The sequence below is a fragment of the Lactuca serriola genome, chromosome 8 (genome assembly GCF_051521515.1).
Source record: "Lactuca serriola cultivar US96UC23 chromosome 8, Lser_US96UC23_V15, whole genome shotgun sequence".
Lineage (NCBI taxonomy): Eukaryota > Viridiplantae > Streptophyta > Magnoliopsida > Asterales > Asteraceae > Lactuca > Lactuca serriola.
In genome coordinates, this window is record NC_136415.1 from 288,775,213 (window position 1) to 288,793,829 (window position 18,617).

The window sequence follows — 18,617 nt, forward strand, 5'->3', positions numbered from 1 at the left end:
GATAATTTGATTTGTTTTTGCTTACTTGTTACTATGAGTAGCTGAATCTAGAAGCTCTTGTCTAGCTAGATGAAGCTTCTGAATTATGTTTTAGCTTAATAACTATTGAATTTGATTAGTTGGTAAATTGCTTGTATTTGACTATCATTACCTAGCATGTTATTTTAGTTTCTTAGTTGCTTAAATTCATGTTCTGTGTAGCTTAGTGACCATTAAATTACATGAACTTGAAACCTACTGATTTAGTGAACATTGAATTGCTAGAGCTAGGATCAACCAAAATCTTAGATAAGTGATAAAGGTAACTACTTTAGTTGTGCTAGAGAACATAATTTATGACCATAATTATGTTTATTTAGATAAATCTTACATAGCTCACCTATAATTAATAACTAATTCTGTGTTTTGCTTATGTGTGACCATACTAGGTAGTTCATGAATTGGTAAAAAGATTAGTAAATTTGGACTTGAATTGCTAATTACATAATAGTTGGTGACCAACTTTGATATTCCATAATTATTAGCTAAACATAAAAAAAGAAGTGGATTCAAACTAAACAGGAGTGTTTTTAATTAATTGATTGAATTTTGTGATTTAAGTTCGTCTGGTCTTGCAAAATCAGATAAAACCCAAACTTTGCTTTAAAAATTAGGTTAATTTAGTAGTAGATAAATTAATTAGTCAATACCGTTCCCTGAGACCGACACCCGACTTACCCAACTATTCTATAATTTTGACTAGGTACACTGCCTAGGTGGAATTAGTTAGTTAAGGTAGTTAGGTTATAAATAATAAAATTAGGTGTAGCTATTTGCACGCATTAAGTTTTTGGCGCCGTTGCCGAGGAACGACTTATTTGATTTGTGATTTATTTGCTTTAGGTTGATCGTTCCTTTTTGTGGGGTAAAACCTGCAAAAAGTTACTTTTTCAGCTTAGTTTTTTTCCAGTACTAGGATCACGTCGTGAACCTTAAGTTCACGTCGTGAGTTTAGTTTTTTTTTTTAAAGATTTTCTTCGTTTTTCAGTTAGTTTTTCTGCGATAACACGAGTTGGTAGCCTTTACGACGTCGTGGTGGACAGTCTGTAGGAAATTTTTATTTAGTGTTTGTTCAGTTTTACGTTTTTATTTTGTTTGTTTTGCAGGAGTTCATGACCAGAGGATCCAACACACCTTTGGTACCACCATTTGACGATCCAGAGTCTGCACTTCACAAAAAGACTGATAAGAATACACCTTTACAAGAATTCAAGTCAGTGTTCTCAAATAAGTCGGGGAAGAAAACGGGGGATTCAAGTTCATCTTCAAAGAACAAGAGCAAGCTTGAAAACTTAGATCAAATACCTGTCCAAACCAAGTTCGAATACAATACCGAGCCGGAATTTGAATTACATACAAGTGAACCCAAGAACGAGCCAAGGAACAAGATAGCGAATATTGAAGAGATGTCTATGGGAGCTTACAGAAAAAGAATTCGAGATGATGTTGGTCCTGGCTTAGTACAACCTGCCATTCTCGCCACTGCCACATTCGAGCTGAAAGGACATATCCTTTCTACACTGAAGGATATCCCATTCTATGGAAAAGATCATGAGGATGCGTTCAAGCACTTAGATGAAGTCAATGGCATTACTAATTACTTTAATTGTGCTAGAGCTAGGATCAACCAAAATCTTAGATAAGTGATAAAAGTAACTACTTTAGTTGTGCTAGAGAACATAATTTATGACCATAATTATGTTTATTTAGATAAATCTTACATAGCTCACCTATAATTAATAACTAATTCTGTGTTTTGCTTATGTGTGACCATACTAGGTAGTTCATGAATTGGTAAAAAGATTAGTAAATTTGGACTTGAATTGCTAATTACATAATAATTGGTGACCAACTTTGATATTCCATAATTATTAGCTAAACATAAAAAAAGAAGTGGATTCAAACTAAACATGAGTGTTTTTAATTAGTTGATTGAATTTTGTGATTTAAGTTCGTCTGGTCTTGCAAAATCAGATAAAACCCAAACTTTGCTTTAAAAATTAGGTTAATTTAGTAGTAGATAAATTAATTAGTCAATACCGTTCCCTGAGATCGACACCCGACTTACCCAACTATTCTATAATTTTGACTAGGTACACTGCCTAGGTGCAATTAGTTAGTTAAGGTAGTTAGGTTATAAATAATAAAATTAGGTGTAGCTATTTGCACGCATTAAGTTTTTGGCGCCGTTGCCGGGGAACGACTTATTTGATTTGTGATTTATTTGCTTTAGGTTGATCGTTCCTTTTTGTGGGGTAAAACCTGCAAAAAGTTACTTTTTCAGCTTAGTTTTTTTTTCAGTATTAGGATCACGTCGTGAACCTTAAGTTCACGTCGTGAGTGTAGTTTTTTTTTTTAATGATTTTCTTTGTTTTTCTGTTAGTTTTTTTGCGATAAAACGAGTTGGTAGCCTTTACGACGTCGTGGTGGACAGTCTGTAGGAAATTTTTATTTAGTGTTTGTTCAGTTTTACGTTTTTATTTTGTTTGTTTTGCAGGAGTTCATGACCAGAGGATCCAACACACCTTTGGTACCACCATTTGACGATCCAGAGTCTGCACTTCACAAAAAGACTGATAAGAATACACCTTTACAAGAATTCAAGTCAGTGTTCTCAAATAAGTCGGGGAAGAAAACGGGGGATTCAAGTTCATCTTCAAAGAACAAGAGCAAGCTTGAAAACTTAGATCAAATACCCGTCCAAACCAAGTCCGAATACAATACCGAGCCTGAATTTGAATTACATACAAGTGAACCCAAGAACGAGCCAAGGAACGAGATAGAGAATATTAAAGAGATGTCTATGGGAGCTTACAGAAAAAGAATTCGAGATGATGTTGGTCCTGGCTTAGTACAACCTGCCATTCTTGCCACTGCCACATTCGAGCTGAAAGGACATATCCTTTCTACACTGAAGGATATCCCATTCTATGGAAAAGATCATGAGGATGCGTTCAAGCACTTAGATGAAGTCAATGGCATTACTAATTACTTTAATGTCCCGAATGTTAACAGAGATACCGTCTTGCTAAGGATGCTTCCCGTTACTTTTAAAGGAATCGCTAAGGATTGGTTAAAAGCACTTCCACTTGGTATAATCACTACTTGGGCTCAAATGCGTGAGCAATTTATAGACCAATTCTGTCCACCATCCAAGATAGCTAAACTCAAGAAGGCAATAGCTAATTTTGAGCAAAACCCGGGGGAGTCACTTTACGAAGCATGGGAGCGTTACAAAGGGTTGTTAAGGAATTGTCCTCAACATGACCTTAACATTCAACAAGAAGTGTCCATATTCTATGACGATGTCAATGTGATGACAAGACAACTCCTTGATTCTTAAGGACCACTTACAAAGAAAAATTCGGGCGAAGTCAAGGAGTTAGTTGAAGAATTTGCAAAACATTCTTGTGAATACCACAATCCAAGGAATGAAAGCATGAAAGGAGTTGGGGGTACACAAACTGAAGAGATGGTTGTTGTAATGACAATGCTTAAACACTATGGATAGGAGATTGACCCAAATGGACCAATCAATTCATGCAATTCGAGTTGGTTGCGAGAGATGTAGTGGCCCACATTTGACAAAAGATTGCAATATGGATGAATATGGAAAAAAGAAAGCTCAAGTTTGCTATTCGAGTGGGGACAAATATGATGAAGATTGGAGAAAACCAAAGAAGGAGTGGCTGCCTTACGATGAATACAAGAAGCAAAAAGAAGAGAAATTTAGGCAAACTGGCCGGGGCTTTTACCAAAGAGAGCAACCACCAGCTAAGAAGAAAGTTGATCTAGAGACCATGTTAATAAAGTTTATGGAAGCTTCAGAAAAAAGGCATGATGCTACTGATACTGCAATGGAGGATCAAAGAACTATGATGAAGAATCATCATGCTATGATGATTGACCAACAATCATTATTAAAAAGTCAGCAAGCTTCCATTAATAACCTTGAAGTTCAACTTGGTCAACTTACTACTTTGGTAAATAAAAGATTGTCTCTGCAAGTTCCTGAAAAGAAGACCCAATCTCACGTCATGGCCATTGATATTGAAGAAGAGGCGATTTCTGAATTCCTACAAGCTTTAGAAGTGGAGCCAAATCCATCCTAACCAAAGCCTAAGAAGACAAAACTCGAAAACGAAGAATCTGCTGGAATACCCAGTTCACGTCGTGAGCCCGCTATGCTCACATCGTGGGCTCGGTCTAAACAGAAGAATTTTGTATCTGTTCCAGCTTATAACCTGCCTTTTCCATTCCCGTCTCGAGCACATATTAGCCCACTGGAAAGGGAACATCTGGAGTTTATTCAACAAATAAAGGGTATTCCAATTAATACTCCTTTCATTGATTCATTATCCAAAATTCTCGAATACTCGAAGTTCCTCTAAGACTTAATAGACACTCGTCAAGAATTAAGGAAGAATTCCAAGGTTATTCTAAGTGAACAAAGCTCAAGGGCTGTATTAGGAGAGTTACCTAAAAAGATGGGAGATCTTGGACGCCTCAATCTTCCATGTGAGTTTGGAAATAATTTGAAGACATATGTTTTAGCCGATTCTGGGGCTAGTATATATTTGATGCCATTTTCATTCTATCAAAAATTAAATATTCAGAAGATGAAGGCTACGAAGATGACAATCCACATGGCAAACCGTTCAGTGACTCACCCAAGAGGGATAGTATAAGACATCCTTCTAAAAATTGGGAAATTTGTTTTCCCAGTTGACTTTGTAGTGATTGACATGAAAGAGGATGTGAATGTCCACATCATTTTTGGTCTCCCTTTACTAAATATTGTTAGGGCTCTTGTCGATGTTCGAGAATCCAAGCTCATGTTGAGGGTTGGTGATGAAGAAGAAACTTTTGGACTACAAGATGGTTTCCAAGGATATGATGTTCAAGGTGAAGTGTTTAATATTGAAGATGACAATGAGCTTGCAGAATTGGAGAAACTTATGGAAGAAGAAATTCAAACAATTCAGCAAGTCAAGCGCACCAAGCCAAGAGCTTCTTTTCCACTTGTATTCGAGGTGTTTGCTTATAAAACACCAACATCTTGGGTGAGTAAGGAAAGTGATGACATGTCTAGTGATGAAGAGGAGGTTACATCAAAGGTGACTAGCCCAGTGGTGAAGGAGGAGAAGGATATTATGAAGCTTAAAAATGATGAAAAATTGAAGACTCAAGGAATCAAACGCAAGCTCGATGGAAACAAAGACAAGGCTAAAAAGGAGAATTATAAAAGGGCATATATTCATCAAGTGCAAGCTTACAAGAGGCGTTTCAAGGAGCATAAGATCCTGATGGTGGACTCTTCTGACGAGTCAACGTAAGATACACTGAGTCCAGCTCAAGACTCCTCAAAAAGAAGCACTTCTCGGGAGGCAACCCGAGTTTGGATTCGCGACGTGAATAGGATGAGTGAGTATCGAGGCCAAGGAGGAGATGAGGCAGACACTAGTGGAGCTCGAGATGAAGAGGAAGAAGATTGATCGCTACTTGCTAAGGAGTCTTGGGAAAGGAGTAAAGTCGAGTCAAGAGTCGTGATCGTCTAGTCTAGGGTCATTACACGTCTAGAGTTAAGAGTCGAGACCCACAATTAAAAATAAGTGTGGGGTGAATCAAGAGAGAGGATGAGATTAGCAAGAAATCATAGAATTTCTGCATTTAGAAGTGTCTTTATCAATTTAGAAATTGGAATGGGATGCCAAAAGTAATAAGAAGAATGGGCAGTTTCATTTTTCTGTCGCCCAGTATTCATGTCATGAGTTGAGTTATTATAGATTCTAGATCCCGCATTCCTTCGACCTCACGTCGTGAGTTTCCTATTTTCACTATATTTAGGGTTTCTATGACGCGCATGCTGGCTGTTTCCTCTACTATACAAAGTGGTCTATGCTTTCCCACATTATTCTATACACTTTGAAGACTTACACCATTCTTATGGGAGATTGAAGTTTCGATTCATTGCTTTTTCACTTGTTGGCTCACTTACATCTTTCACGAGTTCAAGTCCAAGTTCATATTTAGATGAAGTTCCATATTCAAGATGCACATGTCAACTACACGTTTGGAGTTTGATCTTGCCACTTCTATCCCAGGGGAGTCTGTTCCTTTTTCTCCCTTTTATTGCTTTTAATTTATTTTATGCATACAATGAGGGCATTGTATGTAATAAGTGTGGGGTAGGGGGTCGAAAAAGTAAATAGGGGGTCGAAAAAGTAAATTGCTAGAAATTATAGGAAATTTTAAATTTTTCATAGGTTTGAAATAATAATCTAATTAGGTCTAGTAATAATAATTTAAACTTAAGTTGCTAGTATTGCATTAGGATGATCTGATGAGAGTTCAAATGTTTAGTTTAGCCGATATATGTTATAGTGCATTTGTGGCCTCCTTTATTCTAGTGAAATCATGGGACAAAAACACAACCTCGCTTAGTTTGAGGATCGCAAAATGTTTAGCAGCCTAAACCTGAAATGTATACAGGAAAGCTATGTCTTAACCAATAATGGTTGAAGTTAAGCGCCCCTTCTTAAGCATGTAGGTTTTTGAGTGATATATATAAAAAGAAGTGAGTACATGTAAAAAAGAGAGAGAAATTACCAAAAGTAAAGATATTGAAGAATTTTGGAGCATAAAAGTATCAAAGTATGAAGATCAAAGATCAAAATTCTGAAGTCTCAAAAGTTGAAGATACGAAAGTTACACAAAAAGGTGGTGAATTCAAAGAAATCAAAGATAAAATATCAAAGAAAAGAATAATTCAAGAGCTCCAAGTTGTGGTATCTTCTAAAAAGTTGTAATTCTCTAGTTTATGTATGCTTGGGTGGCTTTACAAAAATACCTTGAGGTTAGAAAGCTTTCTGAGAATGGATTCCGACGGTTGCATAAAATGAGTGTTGTTCAAATGAAGTGGGCGAGTGTTTATAAGGATTGTGAGTATTCAGAATTGAGGGGGGTTACTTAGGAAAATTTTTAGACGCAAATGCATGTGCTGAGGTCTTAGCATAATGGTTGAGCTTTAGTTGGATCGTTCTATGTGATATTGGTAATGAATGTTTGAATTAAATAATTAGATTTGCATGAGGGCAAGCAAAGAACAAGTGTGGGGTATTTTGATATTGCCATATATATACACATTTTTAGGCAATATTTATTTACATTTTTATTAATATCTTGGTTATTTGCATAGAATTATGATACTTATAAGGATAAATTGTAATTTGCAGCCAAAGTAAGGCATTTTCGAAGTAAGGGACCAGAACTGACAGTATTTGGAACTTTGGAGGCTTAAAGGAAAGAAGGATGAAAAACCCAACAAAAATACATGCTCACGACGTGAATATCTTGATGTTCACGATGTGAGTCGAGTGTTCCAGAAGATATGCATCCGGGTGGAAGAGTCCTTGTCGATTACGAAAAGATCGCATTCACGACGTGAATCCTTATGGTTCAGGATGTGAACTCGGGAAATCAGAAAACTATAAATTCCCTTTCCCATTATGACTTGGGAGTTTTTTTTGGCAGATTGAAAGGTTATCTGAAGACGATTTTAAGCAGAAGAAGAGTTCTGGAAAAGGCTTTCAACATCAAAAGGAGTAATGGTTCATAATTAGTTAGATAGTTTGATAGTTATGAACATGTTTGATAATTTGATTTGTTTATGCTTACTTGTTACTATGAGTAGCTGAATCTAGCAGCTCTTGTCTAGCTAGATGAAGCTTCTGAATTATGTTTTAGCTTAATGACTATTGAATTTGATTAGTTGGTAAATTGCTTGTGTTTGACTATCATTACCTAGCATGTTATTTTAGTTTCTTAGTTGCTAAAATTCATGTTTTGTGTAGCTTAGTGACCATTAAATTACATGAACTTGAAACCTAGTGATTTAGTGAACACTGAATTGCTAGAGCTAGGATCAACCAAAATCTTAGATAAGTGATAAAAGTAACTACTTTAGCTGTGCTAGAGAACATAATTTATGACCATAATTGTGTTTATTTAGATAAATCTTACATAGCTCACCTATAATTAATAACTAATTTTGTGTTTTGCTTATGTGTGACCATACTAGGTAGTTCATGAATTGGTAAAAAAATTAGTAAATTTGGACTTGAATTGCTAATTACATAATAATTGGTGACCAACTTTGATATTCCATAATTATTAGCTAAACATAAAAAAAGAAGTGGATTCAAACTAAACAGGAGTGTTTTTAATTAGTTGATTGAATTTTGTGATTTAAGTTCGTCTGGTCTTGCAAAATCAGATAAAACCCAAACTTTGCTTTAAAAATTAGGTTAATTTAGTAGTAGATAAATTAATTAGTCAATACCGTTCCCTGAGATCGACACCCGACTTACCTAACTATTATATAATTTTGACTAGGTACACTGCCTTGGTGCAATTAGTTAGTTAAGGTAGTTAGGTTATAAATAATAAAATTAGGTGTAGCTATTTGCACGCATCAAGTTACAAACCTAAAAGACTTTTGACATCATATTGCCTTGATCAATAGAGATGTTCTTCTGACCCTGTAATATAAAAAACCCAGAAAAATGGCTTAATTGGCATCAAGTCATCAATTTACTTCAATGTCAAGTATACATATGCAAACTCAAGAAGTTAAGAGGGACAAACCCATTTTCAGCGATGATTAGGTCTTTAAGAAGCATAGAAAGACAGGAGGCCATGTGTTAAGAACTTGAATTTCTCCATTTTCATCTCGATGATAAAACAAATCGGAATCAAAACATGAAGGAGAGAGATGAGTCAGAAAAGATTGGTCGAGATGATGAGATTGGAAAAACTTACCAGGTAAATGTCGATAACGACTGAGGTGTTGCCAAACCGATTTCTTGCGATGTTGTTTGTTAGGCACCTTAGTTTTTTCTGATAACGGAAGGATTCACTTATCGAGCGTAGTTACATTCGATATGATGACAGTGGATGCGATTTTGAAAATGTCTTCGGTAATGGTGACACCTCTTATCCCGACTTCGTCTTCTTCCTGAAAGATGCAGTTGTACGAAAGGTCGAAACTTGATATGTTGGTGGGTACGGCGTGGAGGAGTTTGTATTTGCATTTTGATCGGAGGGACAATTTGAGAGGAGGATCGGCGTAACATGATTTAGGGCTTGTCGATAAAGACGACTAATTTAGGGTTTTTGTGAGTTATGGCAAGTCTAGGTGCATTTGATGTTAAAAAAAATCTAATGAACAACTGTAGTGGATAATAAGTTATACATGAGTTAATATGTATTGTACCTCTTAATTTTCAAGAAAAAGACAATATATTTAATAATATAGTGTGTGTGTATATATATATATATACACTATTTATTTCAAATATACATCTTTTAGTCATTTATTAGTTTGCTATATATATATATATATATATATATATATATATATATATATATATTTGTTTCAAATATACATCTTTTAGTTATTTGTTAGTTTGCTTAATTGTATTTTTAAACAGATTAGAAAGTATTAACCAATAAAATATTTCAATATATACTTTTCGATAGCTTTTTGTTTATCAAATATTGAATTATATTTTTAATAGTTGTTTAAAATTTAATTCTCACCAAACAATTTATGTTAAAGTTGATTAATATTATTGAAAACTGAATTGTAATTTGATTGGTCTAGATCAGATTTGAATTTAGGTTGGACTATTCAGATTCACGTTTTGAAAACAGAAACTAATTTAGATTCACCTAATTGGATCGGATCAAACCGATACATCCAAATGAACACCCCTATTCTTACAAGGTGCATAAGATACTTGACTAGATGAGGAAATTTCGTAAGAGATAGTTCCTAGAACGGTATCTAGTACTAACACTTAGGTATGTGTTGTAAATTATGAAATGTATGTAATTTTTTATTGTAATTATGTTGTCATCGATAAAAATATAAACATACTTTTTTATAAAAAGAAAAGAACCCATAATAGAAACATGTCTCATATTTACCAAGTTTTAGTAAAGCTGACTAAACTTGGGTGTTAAATACATACAACAATACCATCATACATACACCAATGTGCCTTAAATTCCACATATTTATTATAAAGTTGTTAGTAGGTGTTTGTTTGAATGAGGTGTACTTTTTCAAAACATAACATTCAAGGTTGGTAAATGATGTGCACAATACTACCTACTTTAGGGGTGTTATTCGGTCGGTTTTTTCGGTTTTTCGGTTTAGACGGTTCGGTTTTATCAGTTTTTTTACATCTTAAAACTAACCATAACCAAACCAAATAATTTTCGGTTTATCGGGTTTGGTTAATTTGGTTTGGCTTACCGGTTAAACCAAATAAAACTTTGCATGTAACAATAAACACTAAACTAACAAAAAAAACATACTAAACTTTTACCAAATAAAAAAAAACACAAATGCATAACATATTATATTCGGTCTTTCATGATATTTTGCGTTAAAGTATCGATGTAACCACATAACTTCTAGATGCGGGTTAATATAACTACTTCTAGTTAAACTAAGAAACAAATTAATTGGGGTTTTTACTGATTTTGCTAGATAAAAAGAACTTCAATTAAACTATCAAATTACCAACTAAACAAGCAAAGAAAACGAATTTACATTCAAGAATTAAAGAGTACTTCTGTTCAGTTCCGATTTCACCTTCTCATATGGTTGATTTCTAGTGGATGAAATACATTGATTACCAATTTTATGACAAATCATTAAAAGTAGGGGGCTTCGTGTTATCGAAGTCCCTGTACTGGAAGCCCCGACTGGCTCCTACTCCTCCTCCTGCCGCTGTTACAGCTGATGCAGCTGCATCGGTAGTCGTCTCCGCAAGGGATGCGTATCTGTCATCGAAGTACTCCATCATAGCGGTCTTGATAGACCCAAACAACTCCAGAATCTGACTGCGGACAATCTCGACCACCTCCTCGCGGATGATCTCCCTGGCTCGATCCTCTGTCAACATTGGCCCCTCCTGGCTGATAACCTCAGGCGCTGTTGGGGCCTCTTGATCACCCTACCCTAATACCGATCCGGATCCAGTCACAAAACCCCTCCTAACCACCATACTGAAAATATAACAGGAAGATATCAGACAATACACATAAATAACTAGGAACCAACTCCCGACTAAACCCTAGGGTTGTGACTTCCTTGCTACATGTATGGGTCATGTGCTTTCAGTAGTACGGGACCATACTACCTTCCATACCTACCCATATTTGTCTCAAGTATCACCACAACACCCTAAAAAAATACATGCATATGGTGGTTGCTTAACCTTACTCCTAGATGAAGGCTAACTGTCTCACAACTGACCTACCGGCCTCACACAACCCACCTATCCATGAAACTTCAACCAACCCTGCAGCACTAGTGTATGCTAGTCATACATAACGCTGGACCCTATAGACTTTCGAATATCTGATCCTACCCTAAGCCCCTAATCAATAAGAACAAAACATAAGGCCAAATTAAATATTCTCAGGCTATAAGATCTTAATTATGTACAGTCATGCTGCATACACTAAGCAACTACAGTAATGATGTCAATCTCATATAAAGGAAACCCTAGGCTAACAGGCATCATGTAATCAGGCAATTCTATCATGCAATTCCTGAAGATCCCTAGCCTAGTACTAGCATGTTGTTCTAACATATCACATAATCAAATAAGTGTATGGTATTTTGGGGTCTACTTACTGGCTTTGGCTGATCGTACACCCTACATCCTCCTTTACTTATCTTGAAAACCTTTCCTCGATTTAAGACTGGATTCACACGAATGTTCCTCCAATTCAATCAAACCAAGGCTCTGATACCAACTTGTAACACCCATAAAATTCAAGCCAATTTAAAACTTTTCAAAACATTTAAAACCAACCGTTATTAAAAAATTGTTTTCAAAATAGTCTAATATCAGAGGTTTCCTTGAAACATAAATAAAACATGAGGAGCTATACGATCACACATTCGCCTTGCCACGATCCCCTGATGTACCTGAAACAATAAACTGAAACTGTAAGCCCGAAAGCTTAGTGAGTTCCCCCAAAATACCCATACCCACAACAGTACACATATAATCATAAACAACATACTACAGGTCCAGTCAACCATCGGGTTGGAATATCCCAGGCACTCAACCAACCAGTTGGAATGCCAACATACTATGGGTCCAATCATCCTCGGGATGAAATACCCCTGGCCCACAACCAACAGGTTGGAATACCCACATACTATGAGTCCAATCATCCTTGGGATGGAATACTCACGGCCCACAACCAACAGGTTGGAATGCCCAGGTCTATTGGCTTTCTATAACATCCAGTTTTCCATGTATATTAATTTAAGCATTTATTTTAAGGATTTTGGGTGGACTCGACGAGTTGGTGCCTCAACTCATCGAGTGGGTTCGCGACTTGGTGACGTGTTTAATGAATGGACCTGACGAGTCAGATATCTAACTCGCCGAGTTAGCGCTGTTGAGGGAAACCCTAATTGCTCGGGTTTGTGGCCTATTTAAAGGCTCTTATGGTCTCCATTTGCGGCCACACTTTCCCTTGAGAGACCTTAATCGATCCAGAGAGCATAAAGAGAGAAAGAGAGAGAGAGAGAGAGAGAGAGAGAGAGAGAGAGAGAGAGCTAATTTCTTCATTTTGGTGCATTCTTGCAAGGAAGAAGGAGAGGGTTCAAGCTTAGCTGTCTAGAGGGGCTAAGATCTTTCTCTATTTCATTCAAGGCTGCTGTGGAGGTATGAATCTATACTTGTTTTCGTATTATTAGTAGATCTCTTGAAGTTTGGGTTTCTTTACCCTCTTTTAAGTTGATTTATGAAATATGTGAAGTCCCTTTGAGGCCTAGACATCAGATCTAGACCTTGAGAGATCTAGAGAGCCCCAAGAACCCAGCTTTATGCAGTCTCATAAGAATATTGAGCCTAAGACACCATTATGAGGGCTATTTTGTCAAATAGAGCTAGATGAGTGATGCATGGACATAAAGGTTGAACCTTTACGTGATTAATGAGCCTTGAGGGCATAGATTTGAAGTTTGGGAAAGTATCTTGCACTAAATCGACTGAATGCAAAAGAGTCTGAATAGACTCGCCGAGTCGAGCCGTTGACTCGGCGTGTAGCCCAAGGTTTTGTCCTGATGAACTGATTCAGATGGTGACCCGTCGAGTTAGGGGTTAGCTCGTCGAGTTGGAGCTTGCTGGGGTTGCCATGAATCGACTGGACTCGACGAGTTTCCCGAGTGCACTCGATGAGTCTGGTCAAAGTTGGACCGTTGACTGGAGATGAGTTCTGTTGACTTTAGGGTTTGGTCAAAATGGGTGAAATAGGTCAGGGAAGGGTAGAATAGTCTTCTACCCACCTTTCAGAGATAAGAGTAGAATATTAATTATAAATATTAACTTGTGATAAGCAGAGGCTAGACCGAGGATTTCGGGCACAAGACTTTTACTAGCTATCTTACGAGGTGAGTCTTCTCACTATACTTTACCTAGAGTGGTAACTATGTGTGTCCAGAGGGTTTTATGTGCTTGCTTGAGTTATGCATGATTGTGTGATATGTATTGTATGCTATCTTATTGTTTCTTAGACCGGACCAGAGGGTCCAATGAATTATGAGGCCAGAGGGTTCTCAATCAAACTAGACTGGAGGGTCCAACAAGCTAGACCGGACCGGAGGGTCCAAAGAGCTACGAGACTAGAGGGTCCCGCTGAGACACATGGCCTGGAGGGTCCTACAGAGTATAGCCTCGAGTGGCGAATTTTTTATATAGGGTATTTTGAGGAACTCACTAAGCCATTCGTGCTTACCGTGTTATGTGTTATGTGTTTCAGGTACCTCGGGAGATAGCGGGAAGGCGCCAGTATGATTGTACACACACGCAATCGAGATGGAACATGTTATAGGATCCTGGATTTGAATAATTGTTTTGAAAACTTGTTGTTTGTTTTTTAGAATCAATGATAAGACATATGTTTTATGAATTTTAAAGTTGAAAAATTTTGGTTTGAAAAATTATGTCGTTACATATAACAGATAATCACATAACAGTCTATAGACAACAAACTGATCAAACAAATCATACAACATAACACATAATACCATCTTATCTACCAGGATACCGATCTAACAGATCATACCACATACCACATAATACCATCCTATCTACTAGGATATCGATCTAATAGATCATTACAACATATCATATCCAAATAACAATCCAAAGGGCCGACCTTGGTGCCTTAGACCCTTGAGTATAGTCTCAGAAGTAGTGCTTAAATACTGTAAATCTCTGACTGCTGTCTCACCGGGAATCCCAAACTATTACACAATAAATACTAAGTTAATACCCAAAATAACCTTCTTGACTAAATATCTTATTTTTTACAAAGTCCAGTAAAGGCCCAATTCCATTTAGTCCATAAACAACCCAAAATCTAAAGCCCATTTTACAAAGGCCCAACAGAGGACGTACGCGGGGCGTACTTGTCTAGTTATTGACCACCATTGGGGTGGTTGAACTAGTATGGTGGGCGTACTGGATCTACGCTGGGCGTACCCTACAGTTTTCCAAAACCTTATTAAGCGCTTAATGACTTAAGCACTTAAGCCCAAACTTCAGATCCAGAGACCTAGCATGCCTAGGACCTATAATGTCATAAACTTTATCACTTTGGACGTCCATAAAGTTCTTAAATGCTTGGTCTTAATCCATTAAGACATTATTTTTCCATGCATGGGACACATACAACTAATGAGACCTCATTTTTATCACTCAAGGTCCCTTCAAGAGTCTAGAAGGACAACCATTTTCGTCCAAATCACATCATGCACCACCTTATGGCTTTTGGGACAAGAAATGCTTCTATTAAAGTAAAATGGTGAGAGATATGCATATATACATAAAGTTTGGAACTTTATACCTTCTGGAGCTTCTTGAGCACAAACTAACTTCAAATATACAAGCTTGATCTTCTTCTCCAACTCTCTGATGCAATACCTTCCTCTTAAAGCACTCTAGAACACACCAAATAAGCTTAACACACAAAGGAAAGGCTAGGGTTTGGGGAAGACGAATGTAATTTGTAGAGGTTGAGGTAAGGGAGGTTTTGGTGCTCATAATGTTGCTTATATAGGCCCCAAACCCTAAATATCAGGGTTTCACCCTGACATTAGTACGCCCATCGTACACAAGTGTACGCCCAACGTACTATTATGTACGCGTAGCGTACTCCCTCTTGGCCCAAGTTTGCAAACTTGGCCCTTAAACTTATCTTGGCTCTTCACTTCCAACCCCAAGGACTATAAATGACAAGGTAATGGTAGAAAAAGGGTTCGGGAATACCTACCAAATCTCGGGATGTTAGAAAACTACTAGCTATTTGTTATGGAGTAATTTGGAGTATCTAGAAGGCGAGAAACGATCTTATCTTCAACATGAGATGCTTTTCTATTTCAAAAATTGTTGATGGTGTTATTTCTAGTCTGTATGATTGGCGGAAATTTAGGGGTAAAAATGTCCATATCCATTAGGTTGGTTAGTGTCTTTCTCCCTTTAACTATGTATACTTTTTTATACTCTCTTATTTTTGCTGGTATCTAGCGACTTGCTAGGCACACGATGTTTCTTAATATATCTCGTCAGTTACAAAAGAAAAAAAAAGTAAATACTAGTGATTATTAATATTAAGGGAAAATGACTCAGGAGGTTAACAAAGTGTTGCTTTTGTTCACATTTGGTTCCTTTCCTTGTTTTTATTTTACGCAATATACCATCAGACTTCTTGTTTTTGTTCACCGTAACCCTTTTGATAGGCTATCACAGGTGATAGTCAGTCAAATGGGTTATGGTAAGCATAACTAACCAGTCCGATGATATATTGCGTACAAAAAAAAGGTAAGTGCCAATGAATAAAATCAACAGTTGGTTACCCTCCTTGGCCATTTTCCATTTTATTAAAAATGAGTCGAAATATGAATTGGAAATCAATGAGATAGTATATGTCAAGTCCAATTATATATTGGAGGAATAAAGGGGTTCGTCAACTGTTATTGGAAAAATCTTTCAACAAGTGCAAATCGAAGTACAAAAAATTGTAATAAAAAACATTAATTAAGTTTTTATGGTTAGTTCTTCTTGTATGGATGTGAAATCCATGAACATGTATAACATCAACATCAAATGCTAAAGTTAATGTTGATCAACTTAATTGGACTGATGGAAACTCTTGCCAAACTTTTTCTAATGATTTCGGGGAGGACATGTATAGGGTCTCTTTAGATGATGAGGATGGTTAATACAAACCTTTATCAAAAAACAAAACTATATTTATATTTTTTAAATAAACTAGTAGGTCAAGAGATGAATTCACTTGAGATATCTAATGAGTATCAGTGAACCCTTTCTAATGACAACTTTGATACGAGGAGAAGAGGACAATGAGTAAAATGTAGAATTCGGGGCCTGATTCCCTATACACAAATGTTTTCTTTAGTAAAATAAAATTTAACATTGCTTCTGGGAAAATAGAGAAAATGACTAAGGAGGGTAACCAACTGTTGATTTTCTTCACATTTCATCACTTTCCTTTTTTTGTGCGCAATATACCATCAAACTTGTTGTTTGTGTTGACCATAACCCTTTTGATAGGCTATCACAGATGATAGTCGGTCAAGTGAGTTATGGTGAACATAACCAACAAGTCCGATAATATATTGCGTATAAAAAAAAGGTAAGTGACCAAATGTGAATAAATTCAATATTTGGTTACCCTCCTTGTTCATTTTCCCTTTTATTACAAATGAGTTGAAATATGAATTGGAAATTAATGAGATAGTATATGTCAAGTCTAATTACATGTTTGGAGGAATAAAGGGGTCGTCAACTATTATTGGTAAAAAATTTCAACAAGCGCAAATCTAAGTACAAACAATTGTGATAAAAAATATTAAGTTTTGATGGTTAGTTCTTCTCGTATGGATGTGAAATCCACGAACATGTATAATATCAACATCAAATGCTAAAGTTGATGTTGATCAACCTAATCAGACTGATGGAAACTCTTGCCAAAATTTTTCTAATGATTTCGGGGAGGATATGTCTAGAGTTTCTTGAGATGACGAGTATGGCTAATACAAACCTTTATCAATGAACAAAACTATATTTTATCTTTTTTTAATATACTAGTAGGTCAAGAGATGAATTTACTTTAGATATCCAATGAGTATCAGTGGACCTTTTCTAATGACAACTTTGATATGAGGAAAAGAGGACAACGAGTAAAATGTAAAAATTGGGGTCTGATTCACTATACACAAATGTTTTCTTTAGTAAAATAAAATGAAACCTTGCTTTTGGAAAAAATAGGGAAAATGACTAAGGATGGTAACCGATTGTTGATTTTATTTACATTTGATCACTTTCCTTTTTTTGTGCGCAATATACCATCAAACTTGTTGTTTGTGTTCACCATAACCTTTTTGATCGACTATCATAGGTGATAATTGGTCAACATGGTTAGTGTCAACATAAACAACAAGTTCGATATTATATTACATACAAACAAAAAAAAAGGAAAGTGACCAAATGTGAATAAAATCAACACTTGGTTACCCTCCGTATTCATTTTCCTTTTTATTACAAATGAGTTGAAACATGAATTGGAAATCAATGGCATAGTATATGTCATGTCAAATTACATGTTGGAGGAATGAAGGGGTTCCTCATGTATTATTGGCAAAATCGTTCAACAAGTGCAAATCAAAGTACAAACAATTGTAATAAAAAACATTAAGTAAGTTTAGATTGTTGGTTATTCTCATATGGATATGAAGTCTACGAACATGTATAACATCAACATCAAATGCTGAAGTTGATGTTGATCATCTTAATCGGACCGAAGGAAACTCCTGCCAAACTTTTTCTAATGATTTATGGGAGGACATTTATAGGGTTTCTTTAGATGATAAGGATGGTTAATACAAACCTTTATCAATGAACATAACTATATTTTATCTTTTTTGAATATACTAGTAGGCCAAGAGATGGATATTGGGATATCTAATAAGTATCAGTGAACCCTTTCTAGTGATAACTTTGATAAGAGGAGAAGAGGGCAATAAGTAAAATTTAAAACTCAGGGCCTGATTCACTATACACAAATGTTTTCTTTAGTAAAATAAAATGAAACCTTGCTTTTTGGAAAATAGGGAAAATGACTAAGGTGGGTAACTAGCTGTTGATTTTGTTCACATTTGATCACTTTTTTTACGCAATATACTATCAAACTTGTTGTTTGTGTTCACCATAACCCTTTTGATTGGCTACCACTTGTGATAGCCGGTTAAAAGGGTTAGGGTGAACATAAATAACATGTTCGATGGTATATTGCGTACAAAAAAAAACAAAAAGACCAAATATGAACAAAATCAACAGTTGGTTATCTTCCTTAGTCATTTTCCCTAATATTAATACACAATAACCTTATATATCCAAAAATAAATTGTTATTTATGAATGTAGGTTCTCCATACTTAAAATATAGGACCAATATAAG

The 18,617-nt window shown here is 36.0% G+C and overlaps 1 non-coding gene across 1 annotated transcript; it reads right to left on the reverse strand.

Moving 5' to 3' along the window:
- Window positions 1-3,202: 3,202 nt before the first annotated feature.
- On the reverse strand, window positions 3,203-3,309 carry LOC145071888 (small nucleolar RNA R71). The gene has a single exon (XR_013690848.1). It is a non-coding gene; the product is annotated as a small nucleolar RNA R71 (small nucleolar RNA).
- Between the last annotated feature and the right edge of the window lie 15,308 nt (window positions 3,310-18,617).